This window comes from Rhinatrema bivittatum, chromosome 16 (assembly GCF_901001135.1).
Source record: "Rhinatrema bivittatum chromosome 16, aRhiBiv1.1, whole genome shotgun sequence".
Classification (NCBI taxonomy): domain Eukaryota; kingdom Metazoa; phylum Chordata; class Amphibia; order Gymnophiona; family Rhinatrematidae; genus Rhinatrema; species Rhinatrema bivittatum.
This window is the reverse complement of record NC_042630.1, coordinates 24,296,143-24,321,109: the sequence shown is the minus strand read 5'-3', so window position 1 is coordinate 24,321,109 and position 24,967 is coordinate 24,296,143. Positions and strand designations below refer to the sequence as shown.

The 24,967-nt window shown below is 43.3% G+C and overlaps 1 protein-coding gene and 1 long non-coding RNA gene across 3 annotated transcripts in view; both read right to left on the bottom strand.

Annotated features, from left to right (window-relative positions):
• The window catches only part of ADAR (adenosine deaminase RNA specific), a 55,456-nt gene extending 52,125 nt beyond the window's left edge, over positions 1-3,331 (bottom strand). The window contains exon 1 of one of the 2 annotated variants that reach the window (XM_029579468.1): positions 3,146-3,331. The gene's annotated coding sequence lies outside the window, so the exon portion shown is untranslated. The remainder of the gene's footprint in view (positions 1-3,145) is intronic. The other variant, XM_029579466.1, reaches the window with a different exon arrangement.
• Positions 3,332-6,553: 3,222 nt separating this feature from the next.
• On the bottom strand, positions 6,554-11,023 carry LOC115078674. Its single transcript, XR_003853133.1, has 4 exons — positions 10,664-11,023; positions 10,285-10,430; positions 8,312-8,558; positions 6,554-6,738 (listed from the first exon to the last, which is right to left on the bottom strand). It is a non-coding gene; the product is annotated as an uncharacterized LOC115078674 (long non-coding RNA).
• Between the last annotated feature and the right edge of the window lie 13,944 nt (positions 11,024-24,967).

Genomic DNA, 24,967 nt, shown 5'->3' with positions numbered 1-24,967 from the left:
AGACATTAAGACTCTTCAGCCTGGAGGTGTCATTCATGCAGTAGACTTAGATTGAAAAAAGCCCCTGGGGTAAGTCTGTCACACATGCACTGTGATCCCAAGAAGTAATTCCCTTTTCCAGCTAATGCTGTATGCTCCAAATTATTTCTGTGTTATTAGCGAGAAAGAATTAACATTGACACTGCTTACTCCTTATGACTTGTCCTTGTGTTTCAGATACAGAATAAGATAATGAACCAGTAACTCCAACGCACCTGATTTACACAGGAATTTCTGTTGGTATAAACAGATGACTTTAGTGGATTGATCTGCATTATTTATTCTTTAATTTTATAGTTATCTTCTTTGTTTGACATCAATAATTTGGAGTCACTATATTTAGCAAAAGGATAAAACTGCAAAACAATTACAAAAAAAGCAATTAAAGAGATGGAACTATGCATGAGGATCAAGCAATTAAGCCAGCACTGCATGCCATGTAATTAGCTCAAACTTTTTTTTTAATTTTTGTAAATGGGCTCATTTATGATTGCTATTAATGTTAGTTTGCAATACTCAGTGGCTCTGCCTGTCTCATTTTAATGCTAGATAATAAATTAATCCAGTGGTAAAATATTCATATTAGTGAAAAACAGCACAAGCCAAAACTATTCTTAATTTGCACTGTGCCAACCTGATAAATATCCAACTGAAAAACAAGAGGTCAAGATTGAGAAAAAGAGTGAGAGTCATGATAACTTAGTTGTTGAAGCCCGTCTTTCTTCCCTACAAAATAAGGCATTACAACAGTACTACAATATTCCAGGCCAGAAGGTCACAGCAGAGTCGATAGAAAGTGCTGGCCAAACAGTCCCCTTCTGAATGCAAGGAAAAACAGAAGCTTAGTTTGCAAGAATGGAAAGTATCCATCAATGTGAAGCATTCTTTATACCCTCAACATTATTAACCAATATTGTAAAGAAGCAAAAATACTATACAATGCAAAAAGTTAACAAATATTTAAACATGTAGTAGTCGAAAATTCCCAGAACACTATAAACTTTACAAATTTCCTCACCATTTTCCATCCATGCGCCTCTGAAAGGCTATCCAAAGAGGAGTCCAATCAGATCATGAAGACTCGTGTATAGATTGCAATTCTTATATTGGTCCAAAGAAACAAACCGGAAACTGAAATAATATGCAAGTAGCGACCAAACGAAGAAGATCGGTAAACATCAATTGAGCGACATTCGGCCTGAGTCGGGCAATTCATATCAATAAAGTTTACTTGGTGTTTTCCAATTCTTATATTGGCCCATAGCTTGCAAAGAAGCAAGTTCTCTGTAGGACCAACCCAGCTACTAGAATTCTGCATTTCCCAGTGCTTAAAACTTTTAAAAGTTAAAAGTCTGATTTACACCTTTATTCTGAATAGGATCATACCATGTTGTTGGCTTACCTTTATAATCTTTAACTTTTTATTTTATATCTTTGATTTCTCAGTATCTGTAGCAGGGCATTTTTTCCCATTTTCCCTGGGATTTATGTTAGTTTCTTTGTTCACAGTGGCTCTTGCGTATGCTCTCTAGATTCTAACACTTCAATGCCGCTTTAAAAATGCACCATTAAATTATTTGTGCTCACAAATAGTCAGTATCGCTAAAATAACTGCTTCCGCCAAACTCATCAATGCTGATGTAATAAGACCTGCGCAGAAATCCGCACTGATTTTTCTGCACGCGCGGCAAAAACAAGCACAGGATGTAATAACGGCCGCATATGCTAATTAGATACGCACATAAAATACACACACACCAAATATACATGCCATAATATGCGCAGTAATGCACGCTAATGGCCCTATGAAGTAAAACATGCAAACATCCATGCAGACACCCATTGGCGTGTGAATGCCTGAGATTGATTCTTGGAGCTAAAGACTTTCTTTTTAAAAAAAAATGAATAAAATTAGTGCTCCAAAAGTTGATATGAAGATGGGTAGAGCAATATCTAACCCCTTCATGACTGGACTCCAACTGCTGGCGAGAACATGAAATACAGATCAGCAATTATGCCTCATTGAGAAGCTGCCTTCTCTCTACCTGTTCCATCTGCCACTTAGCTGACCCTTAAAAGCATCAAAAAATCCGGTCTCCACACCAGCGCTTTCAATTAACTCCTGCCCTGACCCAGGCACTAAAAACTTGCATTAAAAAATCTGCACTAACCCGATCTCCCTGCTAGCATGGTTTCTTGCATTGCCCATGATTAGATAATTGCCTCCTTTGTATGCCATTAGCATGCACTTGCACAGAAAAATTGCGGGTCAAGAAGCATGCTTGTACACGCTCCCCCCCCCCCCAAAAAAAAACAACAACAACAAAAACCCCCCTTATTACACATCCATATAGGGCTTTGCGTGGGAAAACACGAGTACAAACCCACAGCAGCTTCAGCGCACCTTATTACATCGCCCCCATTGTTATTAGACCTAGCAATGCTCTTATTTAACAATGCAGCATCAGCAGGACCCTGATGTCACAGACAGATGCATTTTGGGATGCATCATAGAACCAGTAGAGAAAAGCCAGATGGCTAGAAGTGTGCTAAGCCCCAAAGTAAAGAAACCACGTACAAATTAAAAAGCACCAAATGCAGCTCTTTCTAAAGGTAAGCAGTGTAATATGGCCATTACTAACGGAAGAGGGCAGCTTTGCTTCTCATTTCTGAACATTCAGGGTTCCAGGTCCAACTCCCAACAAACCCCCAAGGCTCAATTTCTAGCCAGCAATGCGCGGTACTCGTTTCCACCTCACAGCTCCCTAAGCTGGCGCATCATTTGAAACAACAGCACCAAACCAAGAAACCCGCCGACTTTCCCAAGCGCCAGCAAGCCTTGTGATGGGTCTCCCCCTCCCGGCAGACTTACAAACGGACGGATTCATCGGTAACGGCTTACGATTCAGCAGGGCGGCGCTCAGAGCCGGGAGCGCTGCTCGGAGGGAGGCACAAAGGCGCCCACTGTAAGGTGCCGCGCGAAGGCCCCGGATCCGCCGCCTTCGGGCGGGAAGCGGGCTGCGAGGGCGCGCGGCTGGCACCCGGTCTCCCCGGCCCTTGGGGGGCGGGCTCAGCTCTACCGACGGAGCCTCGGGCCTGCGCTTACCGTGCCCGGGGCTGCAGGAGCTCCCGCCGCCCTCTCTCCACTCCGGTGCCGCGTGCAGGCCGCACTCAGCGCTCCTTCTCCGTCACCGCGCAGAGACTGGGCGCCGGCTGATGACGTCGCTTGGCGCAGCGAGGGCGGGAAAGGATGTGGGAAGAGGGATGAGCGAGGATGCGTGTGAGGAGGGAGGGATATGTGTAAGATGCGGGGAGGAAGAGAGAAGGATGCGTGCAGTGTGAGGGGAGGGAGAGATGTGCGTAAAGAGGATAGCTGAGGATGTGTGTAAGGTGCGGGGAGGGAGAAATAAGGATGTATTTGAAGTGTGGGGATGTGTGTGAAGAGGAAGAGAGGAATGCATATAATGTGAGAGGAGAGCTGAGGATATGTAAGGAAGGAGAGAGGATGTATGTATCCCATTGGCTCTTGCACTGTGGTTGGGGCACATTATAAAACAAGCTGGAAGTCATTTTACACTCCTCTGCTGTGTTTTTACAGGATCCTTCTGAGAAGAAGGACTGTTAAAAGCTCGGGTGATCTTTTTTAAGTAGCTAGCAATGATTCCATAGATAAGAAAAGAGGTATTACAATTAACATTGTAATATCAATTTTATTTATTTATTTATTTATTTAACTTTTTTTATATACCAACATTCAAGACGGTGGTCCCATCATGCTGGTTCACAAGAAACAGGGGTGTAATTATAATAAACTATATAATAAATACTATATAATAAATACTATAATAAATTTAACAGTAACCCCCCCCCCCCCCTCCCCTGGGCCTCAGGTTTGATGGGTGTCCAGTTACAATCCATGGAAGAATTGCAATAAATACAATGCAGTGAATTTTCAAAAGTATATATACTTGTTAAATACCATTTTACACACACATATATAGGCCTCTTAAAATTACCCCGGGAATTGTACATATAAAAGTATGTGAGTAAATGTATGTATGAACATTTACATTTACTCCCATGCAAGTATAAACATGCATGTATGACATACAAGGGTTGCGTATACTCTTTGAAAATTATGGTTAAAGTCCATGTGTACTTGGTTACATGGACTTCAGCTGTAAGCACTATAAAATTGGGCTCCTTAAGTCCAAAAAAGGAAGAAAAATAGTGAACCACAAACTGGTAGAGCCTCCTAAGTACAAATATAGATTTTTTTACCTTAAAAGTGAAAAAATTAAAGGATCATAATGTTGAGCCGGTCACACAATAGCATAGTGACAGTTTAAATGATTAATCATAGGACCATGCACATCATTCAAAATGTAATGTGCCCTAGTGTAATAATTAATTTTTTCTTCTTTTTATGAATTGCACATAAAATTCTGCTTAGCTTAAAGTTTTGGCAGGCGTTAATTTCTGAGAGTATTGCGGATGACTAATTAATAGGCTCATCAACATGCATTTTCATGTGATGAGCGCTATTAGTTTCAGGAGGGGTTGGCAGAGCGTTTTCCACCCGCTATTACCCCTTACAGTATAAGGGGTAACAATAGCGTGTCAAAAACACGTGGCCAAATGGGGCACATGGGGCACGTGGAAAAATGGGGCACATGGCCAAGCGCACCAAATGGTGCGCTTGGCCATGTGCACCGTTCTGTATTGGCCTGCTAGTGCATAAGGGGGTACTGGGGGGGTGTCAAAATATGGTTTTGCATGGGGGGGGCAGAGGCCACCATATAGAATAATATTAAATAGGTATGTATGGAGACTGTAATGGTTGAATCTGACGTTAGCATGGATGTTCATTTGTTGACTATGTCATACTAGGTAACAGACATATAGTCAGCCAGATTTACATGGAATGATTGAAGCCTTATATGCACAAGTATAATAATACTGTAAGGAAGTGATACTACTAACTTTCTAAGTGATAAGACATTTTTAATGCTAATATCTATAGCAATTCCTCTCAAGCCAGTCTTCAGGGGACACCTAGGCAGTCAGGTTTTCAGGATATCCACAATGAATATGCATGAGACAGTCTGACATGCACTGCTGCCATTTTCTTCAAATCTGTGTCATGCATGTTCCTGGAGGATCTCCTGAAAACCTGCCTGCTTTGGTGTGCCCCAATGACTGGCTTGAGATGCACTGACTATAGGATAGCCAAACACTTAGAAGGCATAGATTAGGAGCAGTTGCAGATTTCTTGGTAATTCACAAGGATATTCCCACTAGTTGCACTGCACACCTATGCAACTAGTGACCTGGGGCATCACGGCCCTTCATGGAGGCTATGTGTTCAGGTATATAGGTGCAGGTGCCCTTCTGTGTGCATTAAGGGATTGGCAAGAGCCGCTACTCAAATCACATAATAGTAGCTTATTTTTGTCAGATACCAGTATGGAGGTGATATTACAGCTACAGAGCACACTTAGTGTTCTCATCCTATTTATCTCCTATAGACTGAGGACCTGAAGAAGGCGGCCCCCGTGGCTGCGCCTCCGTAAGAGGAGGTGGCTAGATTGGCTGCTTGCTCAGCGGGATGGAGCTGGTGGTAAGTAAATCTTCAAGCCTACAGGGCACTGTCCCCATAAAAAGAAAATGTCTTTGTGTACCTATTGGACATCATTCTCTCACACTCTTTTGTCTCAAGGTGCTGATGAAGAGGTGGAAAGGCCAGATGATGGCGAGGAGGAAGCAACAACTCTACCCGCTGCAAAAGCAGCAGCCGCTGGTGGGGGTGGGGTGGAAGATGCTCCTCCCCCCCCTCCGGAACCATCTATGGAGGAAGCAGTGATGATCAAGCCACCCTTCTAAGAAGAGGGGCACTCCAGGCCTTCAGCTGGTTCTCACTCCTTTCCCATTCCCGTAGGGCCTCCTTCCTGTTTTGCCCCGGGAGTTAGGGAAACAGAGACCCAGACTGGTCCAGCCTTTGCTGGCTGAGGAAGATATGCAAATACTCCCAATGATGAGCCTCTCACTAGGCGAGAATTTGCGGCTTTTCTGAGGGGGATGGCAGCGGAGCACAGAGCTTTGCATGCCTACCAAATGAGGGTGCTTAGAACATTGGGTGCCCACCTATGGGCTTTGCAACTCCTTGGGGCAGTAATAAGAGTCCTGGGCAACAGGATGTCACCGTCCTGAGCACCTTCCTACCTCCCTCCAGGGATTTTTTATGTTTTACAGTTCTGTACAATCTTTAGTCCCTAGATGTCCCCTTCCCTGTTCATTTTTTGTTTTTGCCAGTTTACGTGTAAATACATTTTTAAACTTTTAAAAAGAAATATTTGTGGAACATTCAAGTGCCTATGTACCTAGTGAGAGGAGGAATGGGGGAGAGGGGGGAAGGTGGGTTGGGACAGGGAGTAGCTAGCTAGGGAGAGGGAGTAAGTGTTGAGAAACAAATAAGTAGAAAATGAAAAACAGACCATAAAAAAAGAAACTCCAGACGTGTATTATCAGTTCATGTAGTTTATTTCACCTTAAAGAAACATGCCAACAATTGAGGAGGGAGAGGCATCTGCAAAGAGATGATTGATGCTGGCGTGAAATGCATCTGCGCTGGAAGGAAGTGCTGGAGTGCAATTACCATCTCCACATACAGCAGTGATAAGCCATGACATTGACATCGACCTGAAAAAAAGAAAATAAAATTAAATACATTTGCATGGCAACCATCACACATTTCTGCATACCCCAGGGAAGAGTAGTGAAGGTGCATGGTGGGACAGGCAATGGGTGAGTTCAGGAGGGAGGGCGAGGCATCTACAAAGAGTTGAGGTGTGCATGTGCTGGTATCCTTTCTTTAGTAGCAACTAGGGCCTAATTTGTGGGCACCTGGCCAGAATTGCTGTTCCACAACCTCATCAGGCTTAAGAAAACAACCTGCAGAGTTGTTCTCTAGGCTCTCCAGTCTTCATCCCCCTTCCCATTGCTCTCACCCTGTATTGCTGGGAGAAGAAGAGGAAGGGTCATAGTGTGGCTTGCACAGAATACACACAAAGGGAGCAATTCAGCATTAGTCAGAAACAGTTGAGCATATGAATGCCGCTCTGGGCCACTGCTTTACACACTCCTGGGTGTGTTGCCTTCCAACTTCTGAGCTATAACCCCAGGCCTTGCTGCCTCTGCGGGTGATGACCGCACAAATTAGGGTAAAAGGGGGAAGAGAGTAAGTCAGGGAATGGGGAAAGGAGAATGATGATGAAGGGTCAGAGTAACCAGTGCAGAGAAGACCAGGTCTTATGAAGAGAGACAGCCCCATTCTCCTCTTCAGACCTGTGAACCAGCATTTCCATTCTGCTGCGCTTCTCCTACCAGGGCTCATGGAACATGTAAAGAGTGTGAACAATAGTGTAATAGTATTCTAAATAGTCCTCTTAACATTTCTCCTTGGCCCATGGACATAAGATGTAAAAGAAAATAAATGCTAGAGTTCAGTTCCTAAACACATACAATGCTATGCCTACCTGTTTTAAAAAAGCTGTTTTAATTATGAGCTTTACCTAGTTTTCGCCATGCTCACAAGTGTTAGCTGGTAATCCCCTGCTAATCAGCTGAAGGATGACCTAAGGACATCTCTTCCAAGAACACCCAAAAAAATACTTCTGTAAAACCTACCTGTGTCTATCCCACAGCATCTTTGAAAAGTAGGACATGCAAGCTCCTGTGCATTTGTCTGACTCAAACACCCAAGCTCACAGATAGACAATCATGCACTCCACTGCTACCTCTTCCTTATATGGTAAATGCTCAGGATTAGCAGAGTGACCTCTATTCGCACTATGTGCCTTTGCAGGCATAAAAAGGAGCCAGTCTGGTCCTTCTTTCTTTGCGCCATTAAGTCTCAGAGCCAGCCAGGACACATGCAAGCCTAATTTCCTGCCCAGGGAAGTGACCTCCTTGTAAAGGAAGTGATGAAGGCTTACAGTGTTCTCTATGGTAAGAATAGTTTGCTGGGCAGTAGGGATGTGAATCGTTTTTTGACAATTTAAAATATCGTCCGATATATTTTAAATCGTCAAAAATCGTTAGAGCCGCGATACAATAACAATTCCCCCGATTTATCGTCAAAAAATCGTAAATCGGGGGGAGGGGAAGGGGGAGGGCAGGAAAACCGGCACACTAAAACAACCCTAAAACCCACCCCGACCCTTTAAAATAAATCCCCCACCCTCCCGAACCCCCCCAAAATGCCTTAAATTACCTGGGGTCCAGAGGAAGGGTCCTGGTGTGATCTTTTACTCTCGGACCTCCGAGGCTCAGGGGCAGTGTTGTAAGTCTTGCCTTCAACCCTTTTCGCACGCTCAGCTCCAACTGTTCAGAGACATGCAAAGGCTGGAGGGCAGAGCTCTAGTCTGCTGATTTGAGGCCAGCCAGGGCTTTTTTTGCCATGACACAAGGATATCTATGATCAAAGCAGCCAGTTTTCTGTGTCAGCTCACCAGTAGATTCTGTGGCAAGAGGTAGAAAATGCTGCCTTGCAGTTTTTAAGATTCTGTAGCAATTCCATGGCACATTTGTATAAATTAGCATATACTTTTATGTTGCTTAAAGTGTATAAAAGCAAAGGGGCGGATTTTAACAAGGCCCGGCGATGCGCTTAAAGCCCCGGGGCGTGTGTTAAGTCCTGGGGCTTTACAAAAAGGGCAGTCCGGGGGGGCAGGGCGGGGCCAGAAGCCTCCGACAGAGTGGCCATTGCTGCTGTGTTGGAGGATTGCGTGCCGGCAGGCTGCCAGCGCGCGCAACTTGCCCCTGGTGGAAGCAGGCACAAAAGGTAGGATAAACATTTTGGGGGGGGGGGGGGGTTTAGAGTAGGGCTAGAGGGGGAAGGTTAGGTAAGGGGGAAGGGAACGGAGGAAGGCAGCGCAGCTTGGCGCGCACAAGGTGCACAATTATGCACCCATTTGATGCGCCGACCCTGGATTTTATAACATTTGCACGTCTGCGCCCGCATGTTATAAAATCGGGCGTACACGTGCAAGTGCTGGGTAACTCGCGCACACATGTACGCCCGCGCGCAACCTTTTAAAATCTACCCCAAATTTTATTAAAAATCTGTGGGCCAGATATTTAAAGTGCGTTCAGTGCTTTTAACTGGATAAGCGAGACTTTCGCGGCTAAGTAGCAGCCGATGAATACGCGCCTATGTTCAGTGGCCACTGCTTTGCCGTTATAAGCCCCTTATGCGGCTAAAAGTTACACGCACAAGAAGTAGGCATGTACAGGGTGGAGCGAGTTAGCTGTATAACATATTTGGAGTTAGCCGGATAATTATACGTGTAAGTTTAGATGCGCCATAGAGCAGGTCTAAACTTATTCAGCTAAGTGCGCATATGTTCAGTGGCGTCGCCATGCCGCTGAATATACATTATAACTTAGCTGGATAAGTTCAGCTTTGAATATCTACCCCTGTGTATTTACATTTCTTTAACAACATCTTCATTTAAAAAAAAAAAAAAAAAGGTACATTTTCTTACCTTCAATTCTGTATGTTGGTTAATTTCTTTCTTTTTTTTTTTTTCAGTTTTTTACTAAGTCTCTTTTCTATTTTTTTTTTTAATCTCTGCCTACCATCTTCCATGACTCCACAGCGTCACTTGTCTCCAGCTCGAACTCTAGTTGGGTGGGAGACTCGGTGCAGTTCAGCTGGAGACAGGCGTCCTCCCCAAAGTCTGACGAGCAGGGAGACTCTTCTACCCATGAGATGCCGTAGGGAGGTGGAACTGTACCTTCTAGCCTGGGGTGGATTTCTCCGTCCTGTGGAGCACTGCTGCTCCTGGTCCACTGGGGCTTCTAAGTGATGACAGACATTGGGGGCAGGGCTGACTTCCCTCTCTGACAGGTAAGAGGCAAAAAAACCCACCTTTTTTTTTTGCCTCTTACCTTTGTTGTCTTTAAGCTTTAAGGGGCAGGGAAGTATTGGTGTCATGGAGTCCAGTGGTGGCCGGAGTTAGTGATGTGGCTAAGGAGGGCAGAAGATGGCAGTGTAGTACAGCAGGTAAGGCACTGCCAGCAGCTGAGGACCCAAGGAGCAAATTCTGCAGCAGTTGCCACGGCCACAGAATCATGCGAGATTACGGGCCCCATCAATATCAACATATAGAGTGAAATAGCCAAGGACAGGAAAATCGATCTTGTGTGAGTACTACAGGATTTATTGCAACTTTAGGAACCAACCTGTAAACTAAGAATTCAAAGTCGTGTCCTCCAAAAATGATTTTGCACAGTAGTTTGCCTTCCGTGTACAATCTGTTTTATAAATCCTCTTTAAAAGTTATACAACTGTTTCTCAGCCTGCTTGAAAGATCAGTCAGCATCTTCCCCTAACAAGCAAAAAAAAAAAAAAAAAAGAAAGCAGTAGTGGAAATGATACAACAGAAATTGCAAGCTGGTCAGTAAAACTGGATGGCATCGAGTACATATATCCACGGTCCTTTGCTGGCCCAGTTCAGAATGTAATCTTTTTTTTTCCTTTCGCTATTAAAAAGCCTGGGACAGAACTTTGTTGGGCAGCGGAGGCCTCTCAAAGACCAGGACAAGAGCTGCGTCCTCTCACCTGCCGCGTCCTTCCAGCTCCTCAGGTTGATTCGCCTGAGTTTCACTCCCCCCCCCCGGCGTCTCTCCGTGGCCAAGGCCTGCGGCACCTGCCTCCACACGGTGGCAGTCTGGGCCCAGGCTAGCAGCCGCCCTCGCAGAGGAGCTCTACTCGACTTTTCACACGGACGACATCTTTTCCGTTCAGACGCTGCACATTTCCCCCTTCCCTAACGCTGCCCGTCCCGTGGCGGCAGCAGAGGTCAGGGGTGACGTGACGTCACGGGCGCGTTCTGCTCAGGGCGCCAGAGAGGTTGGCAGTGGCGCAAATGGCGCTGTTGTGAGCAGGGCAGCCGGCTCAGGCAGACATCCGGGTATTCACGTGATAATTCCGAATGGAACCATACAGGGTACTTATTTAGGGAAATAGAGAGCGTGACGTAGCGCAGAGCAGCTTCTCGGAGTGAGAGCTGAGGCGACTGAGCAGCTTCGGTACTAGCATGATTTATAGTCTAGTGAAGTCCACCTGCGAATGGCCGGACATTTACAGTTGTTTGCAGTGTGATCCAGTGTCTGGTTTGGGTGGCCACAATCCCAAACCCGATCTTTTCCACTCGTGAGACAGATGTTTGCAGCTGAGGTTCTAAAGCAATGCCCGACATACTAATGGAATGATAATGGCATTAATATTGGATAGAAATCATGCAGAACTACACAAACCTCCAGAAGCAATTGCATGGGGCTGCAATTCATGAAACCTGCCTTGGATGCAAAATACCCAGTCATGCCAGTCTTTTAAGAGTTTCTCCTAAGAACATGTCATACTGGGTCAGACCAAGGGTCCATCAAGCCCAGCATCCTGTTTCCAACAGTGGCCAAACCAGGTTACAAGTATCCCTTCCACTGAGAAAATTGCCCATTTAATCCTACTCTCTGTTTCCTGTCTTTTAGCCAGTTTGCAATCCATGAAAGGACATCGCCACCTATCCCATGACTTTTTACTTTTCCTAGAAGCCTCTCATGAGGAACTTTGTCAAATGCCTTCTGAAAATCCAAGTATACTATATCTACCGGTTCACCTTTATCCACATGTTTATTAACTCCTTCAAAAAAGTGAAGCAGATTTGTGAGGCAAGACTTGCCCTGGGTAAAGCCATGCTGACTTTGTTCCATTAAACCATGTCTTTCTATATATTCTGTGATTTTGATGTTTAGAACACTTTCCACTATTTTTCCTGGCACTGAAGTCAGGCTAACCGGTCTGTAGTTTCCCGGATCGCCCCTGGAGCCCTTTTTAAATATTGGGGTTACATTTGCTATCCTCCAGTCTTCAGGTACAATGGATGATTTTAATGATAAGTTACAAATTTTTACTAATAGGTCTGAAATTTCATTTTTTAGTTCCTTCAGAACTCTGGGGTGTATACCATCCGGTCCAGGTGATTTACTACTCTTCAGTTTGTCAATCAGCCCTACCACATCTTCTAGATTCACCGTGATTTGATTCAGTCCATCTGAATCATTACCCATGAAAACCTTCTCCATTACGGGTACCTCCCCAACATCCTCTTCAGTAAACACCGAAGCAAAGAAATCATTTAATCTTTCCGCGATGGCCTTATCTTCACTAAGTGCCCCTTTAACCCCTCGATCATCTAACGGTCCAACTGACTCCCTCACAGGCTTTCTGCTTCGGATATATTTTAAAAAGTTTTTACTGTGAGTTTTTGCCTCTATAGCCAACTTCTTTTCAAATTCTCTCTTAGCCTGTCTTATCAATGTCTTACATTTAACTTGCCAATGTTTATGCTTTATCCTATTTTCTTCTGTTGGATCCTTCTTCCAATTTTTGAATGAAGATCTTTTGGCTAAAATAGCTTCTTTCACCTCCCCTTTTAACCATGCCGGTAATCGTTTTGCCTTCTTTCCACCTTTCTTAATGTGTGGAATACATCTGGACTGTGCTTCTAGAATGGTATTTTTTAGCAATGACCACGCCTCTTGGACATTTTTTACTTTTGTAGCTGCTCTTTTCAGTTTTTTTTAACAATTTTTCTCATTTTATCAAAGTTTCCCTTTTGAAAGTTTAGCACGAGAGCCTTGGATTTGCACACTGTTCCTTTTCCAGTCATTAAATCAAATTTGATCATATTATGATCACTATTGCCAAGCGGCCCCACCACCGTTACCTCTCTCACCAAGTCCTGTGCTCCACTGAGAATTAGATCTAAAATTGCTCCCTCTCTCGTCGGTTCCTGAACCAATTGCTCCATAAAGCTATCATTTATTCCATCCAGGAACGTTATCTCTCTAGCGTGACCCGTTTAGTAATCCTTTGTTTATTAAATATGTTCAATGTATTTGACTTAGGAAACCTATTTTCCTGCATACTCTGTTTTTAATGTAAACCAGTATGATTTGTATCTGATACAAGAATGTCGGTATATAAAAATGCAAAATAAATAAATACATATGTGCACACCATCTGTTTTGAAGTGCTTTCTATCCATTCAATAGACATGCATGTATCGCTGAAATGAATGAAGCAAATGGAGCAACGAATGTACATTCCTAATATCCCCCCACTTTTTAGTGAAACTAGACTCCTAAATTTAGGTGCTCAGCCCTAATCAGTTTTCAGTTTGTTTGATTTAGGCTTCTAACTCCCAGAGTTTGGCTCTTGAACCCTTAGAACATTGACCCTATAGACCTGAATGGCAGGTTTCAGCTATAACTTGTTTGTTTGACCTTTATTTCTACGTCTCCAAGTGGACTTCTGGCAGCCTTGCCATTGTTCCATTTAAAAATCATCTCAGACAAGGAAGTAGATAAAAGAAAATTCAAACTCCCCTCTCATTGCTGCTAAGCCCACGGGTACTTTCTACCTGTACACGTTGCACTAGTTTTCAATAAAAAATGTGCACAGACTTTCACTTTGAAAACTGACTAAGGAAAAAGTTCCCACAGAGATGTGCAGCTCTATTTTTCTGTGGATACTTTTTCTGACCAAAACTCCGCACGTAGCTTTCCCCCTGGGAATGGCTCTTCTTCAGTGAAGGTAAATTATATGCCTTATGGGACTAAACGCCTTCTTTACCTCACATACAGGGGTGCAGTTCTCAGATAGACAGTTCAGTCTGGCAAAACACTTTTTACGTACATAAAGGCTTTTGAAAATTGCCCTCGTATGTGTGATGATAAAATGGGGTTTAGGACAGCATAATGATCTGTTTAGGGCTACTCTATGCACTTAGGAAGTTGCATGCTTGGATTTAATTCCCAGGCGACTAATGCTGGATGGGGACTGAGAGAGATGAGTTAGCATTTCTGATGTAGACTTCTGTACCTTAACTCTGCCATTTCCAGACAGCCAATCTGTTAAATTAATGGACCATTCCCAAATCCAAGTGTTCACTCAGTTTGCCAGTAGCTGTCACTTAGGATGTATTAATATTCCTTTGTAGATTTATTCTTGGCTCTTAACTCTTCCCTTTGGTCCTGTAGGCCCATCTCCGACATTAAAATTAAGTCTGGTTTTTTGGCAAGATGCTTCATTTGCTCTCCGTATTGTCGAAGTGAAAAGAAGTAATTGTATCAGATATGCAAACGTGAGCTTTTCCCCGAGTTCTCACAGTGTCGCAGGGTGCGTCGTTGTTCACATTTCTTTCTTTATGCAGATACATTTTCCTGAAAAGTATCTGTGCAGAAATGACCAGGGATAAATGTGTGTGGGTAGATTTGGTGAAATAATTTTCACTTACGTGTATGTGAGGAGTCATGCCATGGGGTTATGTTTTAACTACTGGAGCTTGGACCTTTAATACTCCAGCTGCGGACTTGGACCGATTCCCTGAGGACATTTCCTCCTATTAATCAGCTTTCCTTTTGGGATTCTGTCCTGAAATCTGCTTTTAATAATACCGCCCCCTCTTGAATAGCCGACTAATGATTCCAGGCTCACTTTTCCTTTAGTTCCAGTCAGGTCTGAGAGTACTGGAAAGACAAACTCTCCATCATGAGCAAAAATGGCAAAAAAAAGGCAAATCGGATTAGAATCGATTATCGTGTAGAAATCGCCTTGAATATTATCTCTCTGAAATAATAAAAAAAAACCAGACAAAAGGTAGGGATCTTTCTAAGCAGATAGCAACTGCGGAAAATCATCCCAGATGCTTGTTTCAATTAATTACAAACTTTTCAAAGAGAACCAATGATTCTTTATCCAAGATGCTAACCTTTAGGGCACGTGCATTTGCAACGTTTTTTAGGGTTTTTTTTAAGGAAAAAGTTGCCAAAATTTGCACTGAATTTCCTCCTGCTTGGCTGTCATTGCTTGCAGAGCTGGTGTCCAAAGAAACAAAGGAATCTCATGGTTACCAATTTAGTTCCTGTCTGCAGATTTTTGCTTTTGATAAAATTCTGCACTCCGTGGGGGAGAAGCACCCTCACCCTTAGATCCAATGCCCTCAAACCTGGTGAAAACAAACAGAAGGCACGGCTCACCCATTATTTAACCCATAGAGTGAACTGTAGCCTTGAACAAAGCTATTTGCTACCATGGTTGAAGAGAGCTGGGATATGGCTGCGATTAAAAAAAAAAGATTCATTAGAACTCAATTATTATCAACCTATCCCAAACCTCCCATTTGTTATGAACGTGATTGGGAAAGTAGTAGCAAGTCAGTTGAAAAAACCTTATATAAATGCTTTTCATGCTAAGCAATCTGGATTCTGTCCTAAGCATAGCATGGAATCTTCCCTTATTGCCCTTACTAATGAAATTAATAATAAACTGGATGGCGGCAAAGAGGCAGTGATATCATCGTTCATATATCAGCAGCATTTGACACTATTGACCATCAGCTTTTACTGCATTGCCTTATAGATCTTGGCTTGGACAGATCTTGGCTGGTTCAAGTATTTTTTTTTGCTGGGTCATAGATGTCAAGAATTGTCAGAATCCAAAACACTCCACCATGGAGTCCCTCAGGACACCGTTTGTCCCCTGTTTTATTTAACCTCTGTGGAGCCCTATTGGTGATATTAATTCAGGCCGCAGGCTCCAGTGGCTTTTATTCACTGATGACATTCTGGTAGAAGCTTATGTTAATCTCAGTTGTACAGATGAACTGGCAAGTTTAATATGTTTTTTAGACCAAATGGCTGATTGGCTATATTTGCATAAACTGAAGGTTGATTCTACCAAATTGGAAGCATTGTAGATCAGCAGGAAAAAGAAATAGTGTGAAGCCTCATCCCCAGCTAGCAGGTTCAGCTATCCCCCTCATAGAGATAGTTACATCATTTGGTGTCGAAACTGATAACATTTTTACTATGACAGACCAATTATCTTCTTTAATACAGTCATCTTTCTTCTTCTTGATATATATGATACCTTAAGCTCTTCTTAGAGACCCTGGATCTGCAAACCTTTGTTCAGGCTCTTGCTGAATCAAGATTCAGCTAATGCCAAGGTCTTCCCAGAGCTGCATTAAAACATTTACAGCTACTTCAGAAAACCACTGCAAGAGTGATATTTAGTTGTAAGAAATAGGTCCATATATCAACATCATTAGAAAAGCTACATTGGCTCCCCATACTTTGCTAAAATCTATGTGATTGGCCAATATCGTAGTACTTCCTAAAGAGAACAAACACCCTCTGGTTTGTTCATCTTATAGACCTTATCCTCGTGGGTAAATTTTAAAAGAAGCATGCCGGTTCCCGTCGCGTGCACTTGGTTGCGCCAATTTTATAGCATGCGCGCCGACGCACTCATGTCATAAAACCTGATACCCACGTGCGTGTTTGATTTTATATTGGTGCACGGGTGGCGCCTAAGGGGGGAGATTTTCTTAAAAAGCGCGCAGCGATGCAATCGGGACATCCCCAGTTCCCTATCCCCTTACCTACTATTTCTCCCTTTTCCCCTCTCCTCCCAAACTATTAGAATTTTGTTTTGTTTTGCAACTTCATCTTCCGAGGTGAAGTAGGCCGGCGTGCGAGTCACTGGGACAGCGCAAAATGGTGCTGTCCCGCCCTGCCCCCCCAGCCTGCCCCTTTTTGCTCTGCTGGCACATCTGCGCCTACCGGCAGCTACGCATGTGGCCAGGCCATTTTGAAAATGCACTCAGCGCGTGCTTGGCCTGGCCACGCACGTATCTGGCGGGATTTCCTCGCGCCGGCATTTTAAAATCGATATTTTATTGAATAATGACATAAAGGTACTGGCAAAAGTTTTGGCAAACAGGCTCAGGGACATTATGCCCTTGATGACCAGGAGTAGATAGCATAGGAAGTAGATAGCATAGGAAGAACTATTATCCTTATTAACGATGTGAAGGATACTTCCCAGGATGCTATACTTCTGGCTTTAGATGCAGAAAAAGCCTTTGATCTTGTGGAATGGGCAATGCTTGTTCTATATTTAACTAGATTTGGATTTGGAGATCATTTTATATCCTGGGTTAAATGTTTGTATTTCCAGCCTGAAGCAGAAATAAGGGTTAATGGCTGTAAGTCAGGCAGAGGAGCCTGTATATAAATCTATAAAACATACAGAAATAGTCAGGGCTGTCTACTCTCCCCTCCTCTCTCTGCGCGTGCTATAGCTGCCAACATTAGAGCAAATGCCAGCATTACGGTTTTTCATGGTTCCGCAGGGAGTGAGCGTAAGATTACGTTGCATGTGGACGACGATTCCTTATCATATGTTAGAGAGCCATCATCTTTCTTGCAAGCCATACTAAAAACTATCCATGATTTTAGTAGCGTCTCAGAATATAAACTTAATATGTCTGAAATACTAAAATAAAAAAATTCGGAGAGAGGTGAAAGAAGCCTTGTTTCAGAAATATCTGTTTAGATGGTCAAAGGGTATCTAGGAGTTCATAACCCTGCAAATCCGGAGAGTTTGTATTGCTTGAATTGTGCTCCTCTTTTATACCAGCTGAATAAAAAAGATCTGGTCTCCTTACTCCACCTCATAGATGGGGAGGATAAGCTTCTGTCACAATGAATGTTCTGCCTAAGGTATTATTTTTATTAGATGTGTTACCTAGAAAAATCCCACAGACCGTTTTCTCTGCTTTAAATTCAATGGTATCAAGGTTCTCATGAAAAGGTAAAAAGCCTAAGTTTCTAGGAGAGCGTTATCCACTCTGAGAGGAAAAGGAGGTCTCAGGTCCCTGATTTTAAGCTATGTTATTGGGTAAAATGTTTAAAAAGTCTAATCATGTATGGAATACCAATCAAACTGACAAACAGTGGGTGACTTTGCATGTAGCTTGGGCTAGGAAACAGGGTCAATTATTATCTCCCTGGATAAGCCCCGACTTTTATTGGCCCTATTTTAGCACCTGGCAGATGAAATGTAATGTGCACATGTGCAGAGTGAACAGAGGAGAAAGAAATAAAAAAAACCGCAGGTGCACAATGCCGTGTTTGGAGTCCACCTAGGAAAAGGATCCTGAAGTCATTGTACTCAGGACATCGAAATCCTCAGCTCAATGTGCGCTGGTAGTCAACAAAAATCAAATACATTATTATAAATGAATCTGAAAGGCATGGAGAATATCCGAATGCTTCCGTATCAATCCATGATGAGACAGTACATCGAGGATTATATGCAATTCTAGTTGCCCTGTCTCCAAAATGATCGAGCAAAACTAGAAAATATACAGAGAAGAGCAACAAAAATGGTAAAAGGGGATATAACAATTCCCTTAGGAAGAAAGGTTAAACAGGTTAGGTCTCTTTCGCTTGGAGAAGATGTGATTGAAAGGGAATATCATAGATGTTCATAAAATTGTGAGTGGGTTTGAAAAGGTAAATAGTGGACAGTTATTGACCCTCTTAAATTAGGGGACACTCCATGAAACTAACTGGTAGCAGATTTAAAGTAACTCGGAGAAAGTAGTTTTTCTCTCAACACCCAATCAAGCTGTAGAATTTGCTGTACAAGATGGAGTCGACATACCCGGCGTAGCGGGGTTAATAAAAAGGGATTGAACAAGTTCCTGAAGGAAAAGTCCATAAACCATTATTGGCCAGGCAGAGTTGGGAAACCCACCGCTTATCCCTGGAAGTCAGCAACAAGAAATGGCTCTACCCTTTGGGATCTGCTGGATAAGTGTGACCCAGATTGGCCACTGTCGGAGACAGGATGCTGGTCTTACTCTGCGTGCCATATCTTAGGTTCGTATTTTATACAATGAGATTACCATGTGAAGGTACTCAGCAAGACTTGGTGAGAGAAATGTACTCTGTTCATTAACTCTCTCCCCCTGTTATGCCTTTGCAGTACATTTAATTGTATATGTATATATGTATCTTTGTTACATTGCTGCCTGCACCAATTTATGTCATTGCTTAGCTCAGGTTCTTTTCATGTTGTAGATCTAAACTCTCCATGGATCGGGAGGCAATGATTCAGGAATACTATTACTAGCTCTTTCATTACCAGGTATTACTACTTCTCATTGGGGGGGGGGGGGGGGGAGACATTCCTTTAGTGATACATCTGATTGTTGCAGTGAGGTGTACAGTAGCTAGATTTTGGAAGTTACCAGTTAAACCTTTTGAAGGGTGGATCCAAGCATGTTGGTCTGTATTTTTAATGGAATCAATTACATTTCTTGTGCGAGATACATGCTACAATGTCCCTAGAATCTGGGATCTGTTGCGACCATCACTCCCGACGTCTCCACTCCGCCCTCCTTACCTCCTCGGCGACTCCCTCTTGCTCAAGTGGAAGGTTGGCTGCCATGGCGTCTTCTGCCGACTCCCTCCGGCGTCCCCGGAACGGCTTGACGCTTCAATCCTCCATGATTCACAAGAGCGTAAGGGCGCGCGTGCGGCCCCGACTGATGTATCAGCAATGGCGCGAACCTCAGGGGCATCCCCCTGAGGTGACATCATCTTCTCCGGATACTTAAGGTCTCTGAAAATGCTAACGTATCGAGTTAGCATGGAGTTGGATACATTCAAGGGTTCTCTCCTAGCTACTCTGCCTCCTTGGACTTACCAGGGGTACCCGCTCCTCGGGGGCCTCGCTTTCTCTTTGCTTTTCAGATCACAGTCTGGAACCGGTACTCGCTCCTCGAGGGCTCTCGTTCCCTGACTCGCTACTGAATACCTCTTCTGCCAGGAAATCATCGCTGCCTACAACACTAGTGAGTTACCTCTCTCTCTCAGAGCTTTCCCTGGAACCAGGTACTTGCTCCTCGAGGGCCTAATCCATTCCAGCTCCTGGGCTGCCTCAAGAGACTATTGTGTGAGTGTTACCATCAAGGTTCTGTTCCTGAACTCTGCATTCCCTGCCTACTCACTATCTTCAGTTTCTCTTCAGCTCAGTTATCGGGGATCGCTGTTCCAGTATCTGAGGGACTACAGCCCAGCCGGGCATTACCAGCTCACTACTGCCACCTCTGGTGGTTCCATATACTGTCTAATAAAAGAACTAGTGTGTGTCTGTCTCAATACTCTGAGCCTGACCGGTCGTCCCTCTCGGGATCTTCCCCCGGGGGTGTGGTCATCTGCCACCGGCCCAAGGATCCACCCACAACTACCATGAACATCAACAGGATCCTTTTTTTGAAACTTGCTGATAAAGAAGTGGGATCTGTTTCCACTGTATCAAATGTTACCTAGAGGGATTGTGATATTATACTATGTTATGTATATTCTACCTTTTTTTGCTGAACAATGTAATTCATATTTTGGGTGGTATGTTGCTCCTGTTTAACTTCTTATTGTATTGTCTTTCACTATTCCAATAAAGCCTGTTTGAAAATTAAATGTTGCTAAGCTTCCGATTGGATCTGTTTCTGTTTGCTCCCCCTGTGTCTAGGTTCTCTCGCTTTTTCCTATTGGTCTTTTGCCGCTCGGAACCCCTGGCAGACCCTGCTGAATGTTCCATTTGGAACTGGCTCTGGACAAGCTTGCAGCTCTCCTGGATCCTCTGCAGGTTCCTAGAAGCATTGCTTTTTCACCTTGCTTCTGGTTGCTGCTAACTGCTGGCAGTCATAACTTCCTTTACCGCTGCAATCATCTGCCTTTACCTGAACTCTCAGAGTCCTTCATCACAGCTGTATCAGTTCTGCCATCTGTGCAGCTATCTTCAATCCCATACCATTCACAGTGAGTGTTAAACTGTTTGTCATTCAGTAAATGTTTTGGTATTAAGATCTGCAACCTCTCTGACTTTGGAAGCTAAAAAAGGAAGGAGGTTTAACTTTCTGTATAGGCTCCCAAGCTAGGATAATCGGAAGCTGAGAACAGAATAACTCCCACACACACACACCCACACCCACACCCCCCCAGACCTATTTTTCTCAGGTATCTTCAAATGGGTTTATTTTGTGCGCACCAAAACAGAGGTAAACCTTACTTGTAAGCTAGGGCATGTTGAGTATGATTTCAATCTCAGATTTATTGCTAATGCTTTTTTAATGCTTGAATTATGCCAAAGAGAACTCTCTTCTGGAGTTGAGATGCGGTGACCAGAATTGTACACGGTACTCAAGGTGCGGTCTCCATATATCAAGGTGAGCTTGGATGTTCTTTTTAATCAAGTTAGTGATGCCCAAGACAATTGGACTATTTTTGTATTTTTTCCCCCCACATTTTCCTGGTCTCTGATTTCATCTCTTGGTACTTGTTGATCTTCTGTCTCTCCATAAGCAGTACAAAATAGTCCTTGGTTTCTGACATATCTGTTAGCAATGCTAGCCTTTTGCATCTTTCTCCTTCACCAAAGAATTGTGATTTTACTGACCTGATGAAGACAGGGTAACTTTCCAAAGTTAGTGATTGATTTATTGCTAGTGCAAGAAAAAAGTATCACTACAGCTTGTTTAATGGCCCTTTATTCTCCTTTACCATTATATTTGGTTTCCTAGCAACAAGATTTGTATTGGTTGGAACGGTAATGTCTTACGTTATCGCTGCTACTTTAACACCTGTAATTCTCACATCCCAGTGTTTTTCTGATACAGCACAGTTTCCAGTGGATGAGCTGTACCACTTTATTGTGCCTTTCCGTACACAGGTCTTCTGACATCAGCACGCTACACCCAGCGATAAAATGCGTAGCTGTTTCCAGTTCCGTTTGATAGAATCTGCATTTGTGTTTTATCAATTTTTTTCTGTGCTTGCTCTGAACCATCTTGTCCATAGCCCACTGTTGGGTGCTGCAGCTGTCAATTTCTCATCTTTAGATTTACGTTCACTTCTCTGTAGCCATTCCTCTGAGGAACTGCAGAAAGACTGAACTTGTAAGTCTGGAAAACTGGGCATCTAAATGGCAGATGAAATGTAATGTGGACAAGTGCAAAGTGATGCACATAAAGAACAATCTCAGTTTAACATGCACAATGGGTATAACCACCCAGGAAAAGGCTCTTGGAGTCATTGTGGACCATACGTTGAAATCCTCAGCTCGGTGTGCAGGAGCAGCCAAGAAAGCTAACAATGCTTGGAATTATTTGGAAAGGAATGGTGAATAAAATGGAGAATATCTTAATGCCTCTGTATAGGTCCGTGGTGCGACCGCACCTTAAGTATTGTACGCAGTTGTGGACATCCCATCTCAAAAAAGATATAGCGGAATTAGAAAAGTTACAGAGAAGAGTAACAAAAATGGTGAAGGGGATGGAACAGCGCCCTTATGAAGAAAAGCTAAACAGACTAAGGGCTCTTCAGCTTGGGGAAGAGGCAACTGAGAGGGGATATGACTGGAATTTATAACATCATGAATGGGTGGACAAGATAAATGGGAAAGAGTTATTTACGTTTTCAATTAACATTAGAACTAGGAGATAGTCCTTGAAGCCAACAGGTGATAGATTTAAAACAAATTGGTAAAAGTATTTTTTCACCCAATGCACAAAGTGGAGTTTGTTGCCAGAGGATGTGGTCACAGCTACAAATATAGCTGGGTTTGAAAACAGTTTGGACAGTTTTTGTGATGGCCTGCTTTCAGAGACAGGATGCTGGGCTCGATGAACCTTGATCTTACCTGGCTGGACACCTCTTATATCATTAGGTTTTGGTCAACATGTGACGGCGGACTTGGCCCTCCGTATTTGTGCATTTGCCGATTCTGTTTTCCTTGTTTGATTCTATAGAGAGATTTATTCTCGTGTTTTGCAAATTCTGTTGCCTCTTTCGCCTTGCGGGCTGGTGGATTCCCATTCATTCCTTCTGTTTGTCAGGTCGCCTCTCCAGGTTTAAAGATGGAGACCGACTGTGGCCATTCACTTTCCTCCTTCATCACTTTTTGAGTGTTTGGGGTTGTTGATGCTACAGAGTATGATAGTAGCTCTATATGTCTAATCTGTCTCTGTAAGATCCTGCTGCTAGTGCTCCGTGGAAGCTGAACAAATGTGCCTGGGGCTTACCCACATCGCTTTAAGCAAGGCTATGCCTGCATTCTTTTGTGATGCTGCTGACCCTACTCCCACTTTCACGCATCTTTACCATATCTTCATTTGGAAAACAACACCATTTTGTCACCACATTCCAGATCTACAACCAAGAGAAACCTTTCACATGCACGCACAATCTCAGGACAGTTCACAAGTTTATTTTACATTAATCTTTTTAATAAAAATTTAAAAAAGGAAATACAATAGTAAATTGCTGTGATGATTGGTTTCCTTCTAGGTGAATTAACCTAACATTGGAAGGAAGGAAACAAACGAACAGCACATAGCAATGTCATAGAATAATTATGAAGCCTTTATCCATAGCTAAGTATTATACATAAGTGTGTGTCTATATATTATATACATTCATGGTTTTATAGATATATAACCACACACATATGTACATAGAATATATATTGACCTCAGTAGATTGAAGTCTAAGGCACTTTTTACAGGTAACAGGGTAACGCTATTGATTTCAATCATGCCTGTTTCTGGATACAAAATCAGCTCATAAAAAGATGACACCGAGATTCTCCATTCTTTTTAGCATTGGTGGGGATAGGAAGCATCAACTGTGGCACCATCATGCCACGTTAAAGAGGCCAAGCCTACAGATTAATGGCTATTAGCAGAAATATTACTGTGCATCAAACAACCAGGAGAGGCAAGCAAGGAACCAATAGGAATAGTGGTAAGAGATCAAGAGTTAATAAATGAATGTAGGCTGTTTATAGGTGCAATTTGTGTGGCATCAACTGGCAAGCCTCACTGAGTGGCATGTACTTAAACTATTTTTGATAGGGTACTTATTAAGTAATAATACACAACAGAGTGTGCATTAAGTGGGTAATTTTCAAAAGCCGTTTACAAACCGAGAAAGCCCCCTTTCCCCCAGTGCTGAGAAAAGTACACATGCTGTCTACAAGAGGAAAAGGGGTGGCACGGGGGGTGAATTTAGGGTAGGCTGGGTCACGTACATGGGGTAACCCCCCCCCCCTGTGGCATGGCAGTCATGGGATCTTTAAAGGGAATCTCTGTGGGGGGGTTCTCTTTGTACATCAGCCTGCAGGCCCCATGGATATTCTGAAAATCAGCTTCTGAATGTGCAATACAAACGCTGGGTGCTTTCATTTACTACGCAATTAGTTTACTCTGGGCTTTCTCCCATTTTGTATCTCCGGGGAAAGTATACGGAACATGTGGCCAATAAAATAAATGATGTTTTTACACCCGCTTGGCACTCCCCGCTCTCCATCTAAGCAGGCAGTTTTCCATATTTTACAATTGTCCAATAATGTCATAAGGAGGAAGAAAATAGTTAAAATCTCCCAAAAATACCCGCACTGTCTGTCAGCACAGTTAAAGCAAGTGACTCTGACTGTTACCCTGAGCAAGGATTCCTCCCGCATGCAGAGACAAGCCAAACGTCAACCGCACAAAGTAACCGAAGAAACTCTTGGTTGGGAAAGTCTATCAGAAGCCATCGGGATAGTGTTTCAGCTCTCCTAAGGGTGATCAGTCACCCAGTTCGCTCAGCAGGTGGAGTCTACTTCCTACCCTTCCTTGGACCCTCTGCCAAACTGAATTCTGTTGCCAACTGTAGCAGGAAACAGGCAAGAACGGGCTGCCACCTTTACATGCCAAAAACGAATCTGATACAAAGCCTCACCGAAAAAGCTACAATACCCTTTATATTTCATAGTGAAAATAAATTATTAGCTTGCCTTCTATTATTGAATAAAGCAGTCAGTACAGAGGCAAGATGCAAGTTCGTATTTAAGCTTACTTTCAACGTTTTTGAACAAGAACGTAGTGGCTCTGGTGATTTGTTCTGCAACTTCCCCATTCCTCTTTAACCGTTGTTTGATTCTCATCCTTTTGACCAACAGAATCCT